Genomic DNA, 12,276 nt, shown 5'->3' with positions numbered 1-12,276 from the left:
AGAGGAATAATCATAACTCTAGATGGATCACATGATTCAGACTTCTTTACATCTGTTTTTTTTAAATTAAACAAAGTAAAAATGTTTTAATTCCTCTTATATTTTTAAAAAATTAAACTAACCACCACCAGTTTTAATGACATCAAATAGAAAGGCTTCTATCTACATTAAAATAGACAACCTAAGTGAACCATGGGAGATTTTTACAATGCTGATAATGTTTTATTAGCTTTTTATATGTGAAGAACTAAACATATTATCTCATTTAAGCCTCATGACAGAGGACACCTGGGTGGCTCAGTGGTTGAGCGTCTGCCTTTGGCTCAGGGTGTGATCCTGGGGTCCTGGGATCGAGTCCCACATTGGGCTCCCTGCATGGAGCCTGCTTCTCCCTCTGCCTGTGTCTCTGCCTCTCTCTCTCTCTCTCTCTGTGTCTTTCATGAATGAATAAATAAAATCTTAAAAAATAAAAAAATAAAAAATAAACCTCAGGACAAACCTATGAGTTAGGTACTATTATGTCTGTTTTACGGATAAGTGAGGCACAGAAAGGATAAACAGCAGAGCTGGGACTCACATTTTGGTCTGACTCCCAAATACCTACTCTTAACTGATTACTAGTTTTTTCCTTATCTTTTCTATACTTAATTTTTTTTCAGTAAACATTATAATCACTATCATTATTAGTAAACTATGTAGAGTTTACTAATTTTGTTAACTCAGTTGAAATACTACCTCCTCTTCAAGGCCTTCTGAAGTGCTCTCCCTATCCTGGTACATAGTAGGCACTCCATGAATGGTAATGACACTACTCTGGCAAAGCAAATCCAATTTTCTGGTTGCCCTGATAAAGCAGAGAGGTAGCATGATGCAACTGTTAAGAGCACAGATTGTGGAGCTGGACTGTCTACATTCAAGTTCCAGCTCTGACATCCAAAAAAAAGTGTGAACATGAGCAAGTTACTATTGGTCTCTGTGCTTCAGTTCCCTAATCTGAGTACAGTAACAGTAACTAATTCATTGGGTTCTTAATAGGGATTAAATGAGTATCTTTAACACAGTACTTAAATCAGTGCCTAGAACATAGAAAGTGCTTAAATTTGCCAAACAATGCCACAAGAGAGAATAAACAAACCTCAACCAGTAAATTAGGAAGAAACTTTTCTAAGTGACCAATGATTTGGTAGGTACCATCTTTTAAAAATCTTAGGACCCTGTAAAAAGAGGTCCCTTCTGTCAATTCTATTTATTCACTAAATATTTGGCTCCAGGCATTATGCTAGGTGCACCCGAATCAACAAAACACTGTCTCTGTCCTTGAAACAGCTAACTTCCTAGTGGAGGACAGACATAATTATAACACAATGTGGTGAATACCACAGTAGAGGCAAGTACAGTATACCTGAGGAGCATTCTGAGGTAGTCGTGATGAGGAAACCTAATTTGGGAATGACCAAAGGATACTGATAAAACCGTATCTTCAACTATTATTTTAATTTGTCAGTATTAATTATTAAGGTCCACATAAATGACTAACTGCCCAAATGGGAAATATTACCTTTAGAAAAGCCTCCCAAAGTTTATAGCCACAGAGTGCTTATAAAATTTATGGTACTATGACTCTCAAACAAAACAGTCTTGAGCACTTACAAGAAAGGCAGTGTGCAAGTCTAAGGAAGGACTCCAAGATTCAACCCTATGCTGTTAGTTGGGAAGACAAAGTGGAACAAAAAAATTAAGCGACAATCTAAGAGTTAAGTAACAATAAAGAAAACAACACAAAATATGTTACAAAGCCAATACACTATTAACACCATAAAAAATGCAGTCAACCAATGTTCCCAATAAATCCCAGGGATATACAAGGCAAAAAACAAAATTATACAGATACATTTCTTATAAACCTAAGTGTGTGTATAGATTGAGAGATACCCCTCTCACACACTTGAGAATAAGGAAAGAGATTATTTATTTCCATATATACAGGTCATTGTGACTTTCAAGAGATATGTGAAAAAACTTTATAATGAATTAAATCCTATTTTTAAAAAATGATTATTTAGAAAGAGAAAGAGAGCAAGCACACCATTGCTCGCAAGCACTGGGGAAGGGGAGAGGAGGAGAGAGAATCCCAACCGGACAACCAGAGCGGAAATCAAGAGTTGGACGTCTAACCAACTAAACCAAATAGGCACCCCTAAATCATATTTTTAATGAGAGAATATATTACTTCAGTAAATCCTATTATGAAACCTTCTCCAAAACATTAACCTAAAAAAATTAATTAGAAAAAACCCAATAACCTATTAAATGTGTTAATTCTTGGGAAATAAATTCAATTTCATATTACATATATTTATTTCTACCTGGCTTAATTAAAATGAGGTTCACCTCTAAATGTAGCCAACACATCTCATAATCAGAAACCATAGTATTCATAAAATAAATAAGTCACAAGAATGTAATATGCAGCATAGAGAATACAGCCAGTAATATTATAATAACATTATAAGGTGACAGATGGTATGCAGACTTATGGAGATCATTCTGTAATGTATAAAAGTATTGAGTAACTGCTTTACACCTAAAACTAATAGGATATTGTATGTCAATTATACTTCAATAAAAAGAAATTCATAAATGTTCACTAACTTGATCATTATGAAATGAGAATGCCAAGTGAGGTTTAAAAAATGTTTTAATTCTTAAACTTCACATAGTGGTAGAATTAGGACTAGAATTTAGATCTTCTGACCCTCGATCTAGTACTCCTCGCATTCTACCAGAAAATAGTCTTCTCAAAATGCTTTTTAGTAAATCCATTCTTCCTTTATTATATTCTGGTTATTTCTGTTGTCTTGGCTAAGAAAAAAATCGCACTCCTTTGGTGAGAGTACAGGAAAAGAGAGGCATTGAGTTTTTCCCATTTTTCACAAACCAGGTTTTTTCTTATTATTATTCATAACAGGAGATACCTGGAATTCATAATTTAAAAAATTTAAAAACCACAAAATCAGAATCCAATATAACTGTATAGGATATTTTACAAATTCCTGTGATTTTTATTTATATATATGTGTGTGTGTATGTGTATATGTATCTCAACAAAAGATTGTTAACACCGAAATTCAAAAGTTGGCCTAAAAAGGGTCAGCAATAGATGCTATAACTGTTCAATGACAGATTATTGGAGAACAAGCTAGCAATACAGTGCTAATTAATCATGCCACAGATTGCTAATTTCAACGGAGAAAACATACCTTACCTTAGCCCCCATAACCAAGTGATCAAACTCAGCATCACAAACAATGGGACTTGACAGTATATGACCTGATGGGAAGTAATAGTAACTACACAGCATCACTTAGGGGTTATTCTCTTCCAAAATATTTAGTTTGAAGCTAGTCAAGCCTTTATTTTTTTTATTTTTTAAAAAACATTTTAATTATGTTCACAGCCTTTACGTTGGTTTTTTAAAGATTTTATTTCTTTATTCATGAGAGACATAGAGGGAGAGGGGCAGAGACAGAGGCAGAGGGAGAAGCAGGCTCCATGAAGGTAGCCTGATGTGGGACTCGATCCCGGGATTCTGGGATCACATCCTGGGCCAAAGGCAGGCACCAAACCACTGAGGCACCCAGGCGTCCCCTAATCAAGCCTTTAAAGCTAGCTTGTAGTTAACTAATACAGGGTAATAGAGGAACATGCGAAATGACACCATGAGTGGGGGAAAAAAAAAATCAGACAAATACAAAATGTGATTCATTTTATAAGAAAACTGGCTTGAGTGCTTTAAAAAAAAAAAAAAAGGCAACTTGATTTTAAAGGGGGCAGTTGAAACTGTTCTAGATTCAAAGGGACCAAAGAGATTTAACCAATGCAGTGAATAAAACCTTGTATCTTGGTTTGGTGTGGCTGGGCATAAAAAACCATAGAAGACCAATCAGGATAAATAGGGAGATTTATATATGGATAATGTTAGATTGCATTAAGGAATTAACAAGAAACTATCAACTAATTATTAATTAGAAAATATGTGCTAAAAATTAATAATAATGGTATTTTGGCTATATTAAGAAATGTCCATCTTTGGAAATGTATGCTGACATAATGTCTACAGTTTAGTTTCAAATAGGTGAACCAAAAATAATACACACATATTTATAGATAAAGCAAATACAGCAAGATGTCAACAAATATTGAATCTAGAGGGTCATGATATGGATGTTCACTCCATTATAATTTCCTGTATGTTTGAAATTGTTTCATAATAGAAAAAAGTTGGGAGAGGGTGTTGAGGAGCCCAGAGAGCTCCAATTCAACAAGGGAAAAAAAGATCAACCCAAAACCAAAGTTGTCAGGAACCTAACATGACTTCATTTTAGTACAGCATCTACTAAATATAGTTTACTGCTTTGGTAGCAGCAAGGTGAAACTATAAATTAAAGAGCCACATAAACCACTGCTTAATAGACAGAGTCTACAATGTAATCCAATTTTAAAAAATAAGCCTTTAACAGCTACTTCTCTCTAAAGAAACACATGGAGATTGTGCCAAGATAACCATTCTATAATGATATCACATTCAACATAAATCAACAGGACTCAACATAATCTATATTCTAACCAAATAACAAATCAAGCTGTGAACCAACCACTTGTCACCTTTTCTCTACAGACAATACTAAAACATTCGACTACAAATTTTCCCAAACCTGATAAAATACTGGAGGAAATTATAGAGTAATGTAATTAATTGGGCATCAGTACATTTCTTAAACATTTGCAACCATATGTGAAGCTTCACCTACTCAAAGAATTTATCAATATTTTCTTTTATAGGGAGGAATATTTTCTTTTTCACTAACCACAATCAAAGAAATAGTACAGACCAATGCTAAAATGACAATTTTTAGTTTATAAACACTTTTCAGTCACCACACACAAATAAACGAAAAGGGAAAAAAACATCATACTATTAAAAGATAACTTTCTAGATACTCTACAATTCTACACACTGAATTTTGACACTCAACCCAGAAGTATTGCATAAGACTGCACAAAGTACTAAGTACGTTCAGCCATTGTCACATAACTCAGCAACAAGTTTTGCAATAAGGAAATCTCAAGCTAATAACCCAACTGCGAGTTCCCCGTATGTGTCAAGAATAAACTGCACAAGTAAAATTGTAACTTTTCGGGAAATACGCATCTTATCAATTATATTTTTTAATTGTCACCATCTTTCAATATGTATCAAATAGTCTTTACCACATTTCCTCGCTTAATAAAAGTTAAAAATTCTCTTGTTCAGTCCTCCTGCAAAAGGGTAAAGGTGCCCAGCACCACCTTTTAAAAGTAATTCTTATAGTGGGGAGGAGCCAAAAAAAAAAAAAAATGATTTGGCTAGGTTGCAGCAAAACACATCGGACAGCCTACTACATCTACCTATGATGTTTAGAATTCACTCGCAGGAAGAAACTCCCCAGCTATTCTCATTTTCCTCATATATTTATTTTTTCAAGACTCAAAGATGCAGCGCTACAGAAAAGACATCATATTTTCGGAATTAAGGCTTCCCGGATCACCAGTTGCATGACCTTGGCCAAACTCCCTAATCTCTCCGAGACTCAATTTTCCGTCTGTAAAATGGGGAGACACGTACTGACCTCCCTGCGCTGAGACGAAGTCAGACCGCGCAAGACAACTGCCGGCCGCACCGCAAGCGCGAGCCAGAGCGAGAAGGAAGCATCAGCCCCCATCAAGAGATTATCGCGATGTGACAACGCAAAGACAAGCACTTTTTCGCTCGCTGCATGGAACACTTCTCCTCCCAGGCACCAGCTGCGATCTTCCTTCTAAAGCCCTGCGGAGTACGTGTCTGACAGCCACACGGCCAGCCGTCCACTTGGCTCAGACCTGGGCTTCGGGTCGGGGTGCGGGACCCCGAGATCTGCCCGCCGCGAGCGGGACGGCCACCCAGCGAAACCCCCGGCGGGGCTGCTGCGCCCAGGCCCGCCGCGGTCCCCGCCCCGCACACACACAGGCACGTACCGGCCGCTCCGCGGGGACGCAGGGAGCCGCAGGCCCGAGGAGGGGCCGCCACCGCCTCCGAGCCCGCCCCTCCGCCCCCGCGCGGCCTGTCACCGCGCCCCCCGCTCCGGGGACGCCGCGGGCCCCCGGGGGCCGGAGGGGCGCGCGAGGAGTCTGGCGCGGGCCGGGTCCCTCCTTCACATGGAGCCCGCGCGGGCCGTCGCGGCCGGCCGGGGCCTCTGGGCGCCCCTCGGTCCTCGCCGCCGCGGCCCCGAGGCCCGCGCGAAGCTGGGCAGGAAGGGAGGAAGCCGTGGGCCGGGCGCCGCCAGAAGCCGAAGGAGGGGCGGGAGCGGAGACTCCGCGGCCGGAGGTGCCCGGCCTGCCCGTCGTCGTCGGCCGCGTCGCCGCCGCCGCCGCCGCCGCCGCCGCCGCCGCGCGCCCCCTTAACGCCGCACCCAGCGGCCGCACCACCTCCGTCAGGCGCCGCAGCTGAGGACAGCGGGGCCGCCACTACACACGGGCCCGTGACGTCGGGCGTAGCGCGGCGCACGTCACGGCCGGCTCGCTCGTGCGCGCGCAGCCCTCCCGCCAGCCGGGAGCCGAGGCCGCCGCGGGCGCGCGCGCCCACCCTGCAACGCCGCGCGGAGGCCGAGGGGAGCGTGCCCGCGCCTGCGCAGTGGCCGGCGGCGCCCACGCACGCTCGGCGGCCCCCACCCTCTGGGCGGCGCGGGGATTCCCAGCCCGGGTCAGCCGCGGAGCCGGCCCCGCCCCGAGCTCCGGGCCGCCGCCGCCGCCGCCGCGCTCGCGCACGCGCGCCTGTGTCGTCCGGCTCCCGTGGGAGTCCTGGCGCGGGGGCGGCTCCTGCGGGGGCGGCGACCGGGAGGGGAGCGGCCGCGCTCGCGCGCAGGCGGCGGGCGGAAAGCCCTCTGCCTCTGAATTCTCGAGCTCCACTGCGGACTTATTTTCTGAAGCACTTTAGAAATCATGTGAAGACTTTATTTATTCATGAGAGCCGCAGAGAGACTGGGAAATGGGCAGAGGGAGAAGCAGGCTCCCTGCGGGGACCCCCATGCGGGAGCCGGTCCCAGGACCGCGGCAAGGACCGGGCCGAAGGCAGACGCGCCACCGCTGATGAGCCAAGTGCCCAGGACGTTAGAGGTCCCTGTCGGCTTGGCGGCCGGCCGTCAACCCCCGCGGGCCTTCCAAGCTGTACGGCCCCCCTGTTTACTGCCTATCGCCGTTCTGGGGGCCCCCGCAGGCGCCACTCCCCCAGGGCAACAGACGGGGAGCGGCCCAGAGAGGAGTCCGACGCCCCGCCCCAGCGCGGTGGCAGGAGCCCAAACCCGAGTCTCGCCCCGACCCCCTCGCTCCGCGGGGCCCGCAGGAGGCAGCGCGAACTAACCGCGTGGCGGGAGAGGCCCTGGCCGCGGTCACTGACCTGTATTCCGACCGTTTCCAGCCCACGCTGCTCTGACCTAGAAAGCATCTTTTCCGCCCCATCTCTTCTTCCCTCAAGTACCCCGGACGACTTCCGGAACCATTTTCCCCTCGCTCAGCGTCTACTGGGTTTCTCGGTCCCTGGTGGGCCCCTCCCCCACCCGCCCCCACGCGCCCCCACGCGCCCCCACGCGCCCCCACGCGCCCCCACGCGCCCCCACCCGCCCCCACCCGCCCCGCCGCCTCCGGCCTATTCCGGACCTCAGTTCCAGCCCCGCGCTTGAATTCAGCGAGATGGCAGCGGCACCAGCAGGCCTGGAGGGGAGCATCTGCTCCAACTCCGCGGCCCAAGCTGCTCAAGGAGCGGGCCTCCGTGGGGCAGGGACCCTACCCTGGGAGACGGTGCTGGACGATCACTAAGTATCTGGGGCCCCTCCCTGGAGTCCTCATCACAGACCCTTTCAGAGATAGCAGAGGCGACGGCGCCAAGTTGCTATTTGGCAGGTGTTTGTAATAGTGAAAGCCTCAAAACCACCTAAATGACTATCAGACCGAGCTGATAATGGTTCATCTGCTCTGCACAGAATTAGGCAGACAAGACAAAGAAGGGCCTATACCAGAGGACCTCAAAAATACCCAGATCGATAGAAAATCAGTTTGCTCCCACTGGTTCAAAAAGTAGAGGATTTTAAAGCTTAAGTACACAGAAAATCAAGATCTTTAAGATTTGTTTTGATTCTAACATTCTAAGCCTGGTATACCACCGCAGAAAGGAGGCTCTCGGTATTTTTGAGGGCAAGATTTAGATCCTGTATTGTTTTCCCCAGTTCCTGGCCTGACTGCATAGCAGACATTCAATAAATACCTATTTACTAAGTAATGTAGAGATGGATTTTTTTCCTCATACTTCTGCTTCTTCCCTCAACTACCTACCCTACCTGAGTACTTCATTCACATCTGGTTCCTTAGAAACACCCTGCATGTATAGTAATAAACTTTTTCCTCCATTCTCTTTTTACCTGGTCACTTTTTCTCCTGCTTAGACATTAAATCTGCATCTTTGGAGATTTTAGTATATATGATTACAAATTAGTGATATTATGATTTTTTTTTCTTAATGAAACTCTTCACTTAACCATTATTTTTGCTTTCCTGCTCTGTGCCTGACTTTGCAGTGATGAAGTGATAGTTTCCAACATTTCTCAGGAACTCTGGAATCTTGTGAACAGGGCAGACTGCTAAGTGGATGATTATAATATTTAGTGACTTGCCCTGTAGCTGAGGTGCCCCAGCAGCAGAGAGAAGTCACAGTGTGCCTGAGGAATGAGGGAAGACCTCAGAGAAGAGGCATGCTATGTGAGTTTTCTATTGCTGCATAACTAACTGCCACAGACTTAGTGGCTTAACACAACACCTACACATTAGTTCACCATTCTATAGGTCGCAGTCAGCAGGGCATCATGGCTGGGTTCTCTGTTGGGTATCACAAGGATGAGATCAGGATGTCAGCTGGGCTGAGTTCTTAGCTGGAGGCTCTTGGAAAGATCTGCTTCCGTCCTCATTCTTGTTGGCAGGATTCAGTTCCTTGTGGTTGTAGGGTTGAAGTCCCCATTTCCTTGCTGGCAGTTAGCCAGGGCCTGCTGTCAGCTTCCAGAGTCCACCAGTGTTCCTTGCCACGTGACCCCTCTGTCCTCAAAGCCAGGAACAAAAAATTTCTTGAAAATCAGGGGATCCCTGGGTGGCTCAGCAGTTTAGCGCCTGCCTTTGGCCCGGGGCACAATCCTGGAGTCCCGGGATCGTGTCCCACGTCAGGCTCCCTGCATGGAGCCTGCTTCTCCCTCCTCCTGTGTCTCTGGTTCTCTCTCTCTCTCTATGTCTATCATAAATCAATAAATAAATCTTTAAAAAAATAAAACCATGATGTAGAACATAATTATTAAAAAAAAATTTCTTGAAAATCAAATCCTCCTCACATATTGAATCTCTGACTCCGTCTTTTGTTCCCAACCAGAGAAAACTTTCTGCTGGGTGGCTCAGTGGTTGAGCATCTGCCTTCAGCTCAGGGCGTGATCCTGCTTCTCCCTCTGCCTATGTCTCTGCCTCTCTCTCTCTCTCGTCTCTCATGAATAAATAAATAAATCTTTAAAAAAATAAAAAATAAATAAAAGTTCATGTGATTAAATCGGGCACTCCCAGATAACCTGTTCTTAAAATCAACTATATCAGGGTTTCCCCAAGTGGCACAGTTGGTTGGGCATCTGACTCTTGGTTTTGACTCTGTCGTGATCTCAGGGTTGTGAGATTGAACGCTGTGTCTGGCTCTGAACTGAGTGTGGCTTCGGCTTGGGGCTCTCTGTCCCTCTGCCCCTCACCCACACACTTAGCATGCTCTAACTCTCAGATAAATAAAATCTTTTAAAAAAATCAACTGTGGATGGAGGTCGTTGGTGTCACCTGCCAGCCGCCGGCTCCTTCACCGGCTGTTCAGCTCCCCGCCCGCTCCAACCAACCATGGTCTCTGCCCTCACCTGCCCAGGCCCTGCCAGCGCCACTCTCCACCACAGCTTCAGCACCCTGGCCCAGAACAATGTTAAAGTAGCTGTACTTGGGGCTTCCGGAGGAATTGGACAGCCCCTTGCGCTTCTTCTCAAGAACAGCTCCTTAGTAAGCCCCCTGACCCTCTGGGATATTGCTCATATGCCCAGAGGGGCCGCAGATCTGAGCCACATCAAGACCAGAGCAAATGTGAAAGGCTACCTCGGACCTGAGCAGCTGCTGCATTGCCTCAGGGGTTGTGATGTGGTGGTTATTCCAGCAGGAGTCCCGAGAAAACCAGGCATGACACGGGATGACCTGTTCAACACCAATGCCTCAATTGTGGCCACCCTGACTGCTGCCTGTGCCCAGCATTGCCCCAAGGCCATGATCTGTGTCATTTCAAGTCCAGTTTAATCCACTATCCCAATTGCAATGGAGGTTTTCAAGAAACACGGAGCTTACCACCCCAGTAAAATCTTCGAGGGGACCACCCTGGACATTGTCAGGGCCAACACTTCCATTGCAGAACTGAAAGCTTTGGATCTCACATGAGTCAACGTTCCTGTTATTGGCAGCATGCCGAGAAGACCGTCATCCCCCTGCCCTCCCCACCCCCCCACCCCCCGCCCAGCTGACAGCCATCACTGGGTGGATCCAGGAGGCCGGCAAGGAGGTGGTGAAGGCCAAAGCTGGAGAAGGCTCTGCCACCCTGTCCATAGCGTATGCTGGAGCCGGGTTTGTCTTCTCCCTTGTGGATACAATGAATGGGAAGGAAGGAGTTGTCGAATGTTCCTTCATTAAATCCCAGGAAGCAGACTGCCTATTTCTCCACACCATTACTGCTGGAGAAAAAGGGTATCGAGAAGAATCTAGGCATTGACAAGATCTCCCCTTTTGAAGAGAAGATGATAGCGGAAGCCATCCCCCGAGCTGAAGGCCTCCATCAAGAAGGGAGAGGAGTTTGTGAAGAACATGAAATGAGAGGGCAGCCAGCTAGCGGTTCATTTCCCTAACTTATGAAGGCATCATGTCCCTGCAAAGCCATCTCCTGCCCTCATGTTTCCATTGCATTTTTTTTATTTTTTATTTTATCTTTTATGTTTCCGTTGCATTAACCACGAGTGTTGTGTTAACGTCGCTGCCCCTTCCAATCACAGGTCCGTTGATGTGTGCATCAATAAAAGCAGGCTTCCATTTTCTTTTAAAAAATAAATACATAAAAATAAAAAAAATAAAAATCAACTGTGTCATACCACATAACCTAATTATAGTAGTACAGATCATTATAATCACAGTAGCAAGGGTTATGCAGGCCATGTTTCCTAGTGGAATCTTCAAGGACATAAGAGAATCCTGCCTATCACACACAGTGAACTGAAACTTAAATCCAGAAAGTTATTTGCTGGGAGGAATAAGGGTGGAGGAATGGGCATTCCAGGCAGAAGGACTCAAGTGTGCACAAGTTTGGAAGTGGAAGAGAACTGCCCTGTCCTGGGAAGGGCAGGAGTTACTGGCCTTGGGGTGTTGGGAGAGATGTAGCCATGGGGCAAATCCAGAGAAGAGAGCAACCAGATGAGGAAGGAAGGGTGTTTAAGCAGGCTAAAGATCTTGAGGAAGGAGATAAAGATCTAAAGCACAGCAGTGGGCAGCCCAGGTGGCTCAGGCAGTTTAGCGCCGCCTTCGGCCCAGGACGTGATCTTGGAGTCCCGGGATGGAGTCCCACATTGGGCTCCCTGCATGGAGCCTGCTTCTCCCTCGGCCTGTGTCTCTGCCTCTCTCTCTCTCTCTCTCTCTCTCTCTCTGTCTCTCATGAATAAATAAAATAAAATCTTAAAAAAAAATAAAGCACAGCAGTAGCTGTAGAAGTGATATGAGGACTGTCAGTTGGGATGCATTTAGCTGCAAAGAACAAGACACCTGGCCCCAAACAGTTTACAGTGAAGTTTATTTTCTTATATAACAAAAACCCAATAAAGGGATTAGAGTTAGGACCATGAATTGTCATCTCCACAGTCAGAAGATGACTCCCTCAGTTCCAAATATCTTGGCCTCCTACACAGGAAAGGGGAAGGATTCATATATTCATTCATTCATTCATTCATATTCTCTCTCTCTCTCTCTTTCATAAACTTTTAATTTTAGAACAGGTTTACATTTAAAAAGACATTGAGCAGATAGTACAGAGAGTTCCCATATACTTCATATCCAGTTTCCCCAATTATTAATATTATAAACATTTGCAAATTAGGGAACCAATATTAATACATT

At 45.6% G+C, this 12,276-nt stretch overlaps 1 protein-coding gene and 2 pseudogenes across 3 annotated transcripts in view; 2 read left to right on the top strand and 1 right to left on the bottom strand.

Annotated features, from left to right (window-relative positions):
• Positions 1–7,612, bottom strand: part of MAP3K2 (mitogen-activated protein kinase kinase kinase 2) — a 93,306-nt gene extending 85,694 nt beyond the window's left edge. The window contains exon 1 of one of the 3 annotated variants that reach the window (XM_038564859.1): positions 7,472–7,612. The gene's annotated coding sequence lies outside the window, so the exon portion shown is untranslated. Of the gene's footprint in view, positions 1–6,054; positions 6,141–7,471 lie in introns of those variants that run through there. The other 2 variants (XM_038564858.1, XM_038564860.1) reach the window with 2 other exon arrangements.
• Positions 1–7,754, top strand: part of LOC119877292 — a 39,020-nt pseudogene extending 31,266 nt beyond the window's left edge.
• A 1,814-nt stretch (positions 7,755–9,568) lies between these two features.
• On the top strand, positions 9,569–10,989 carry LOC100688868 (annotated as a pseudogene).
• The last annotated feature ends 1,287 nt before the right edge of the window (positions 10,990–12,276 follow it).

This window comes from Canis lupus, chromosome 19, assembly GCF_011100685.1.
Source record: "Canis lupus familiaris isolate Mischka breed German Shepherd chromosome 19, alternate assembly UU_Cfam_GSD_1.0, whole genome shotgun sequence".
Lineage (NCBI taxonomy): Eukaryota > Metazoa > Chordata > Mammalia > Carnivora > Canidae > Canis > Canis lupus.
This window is presented reverse-complemented; position numbering and strand designations above follow the sequence as displayed.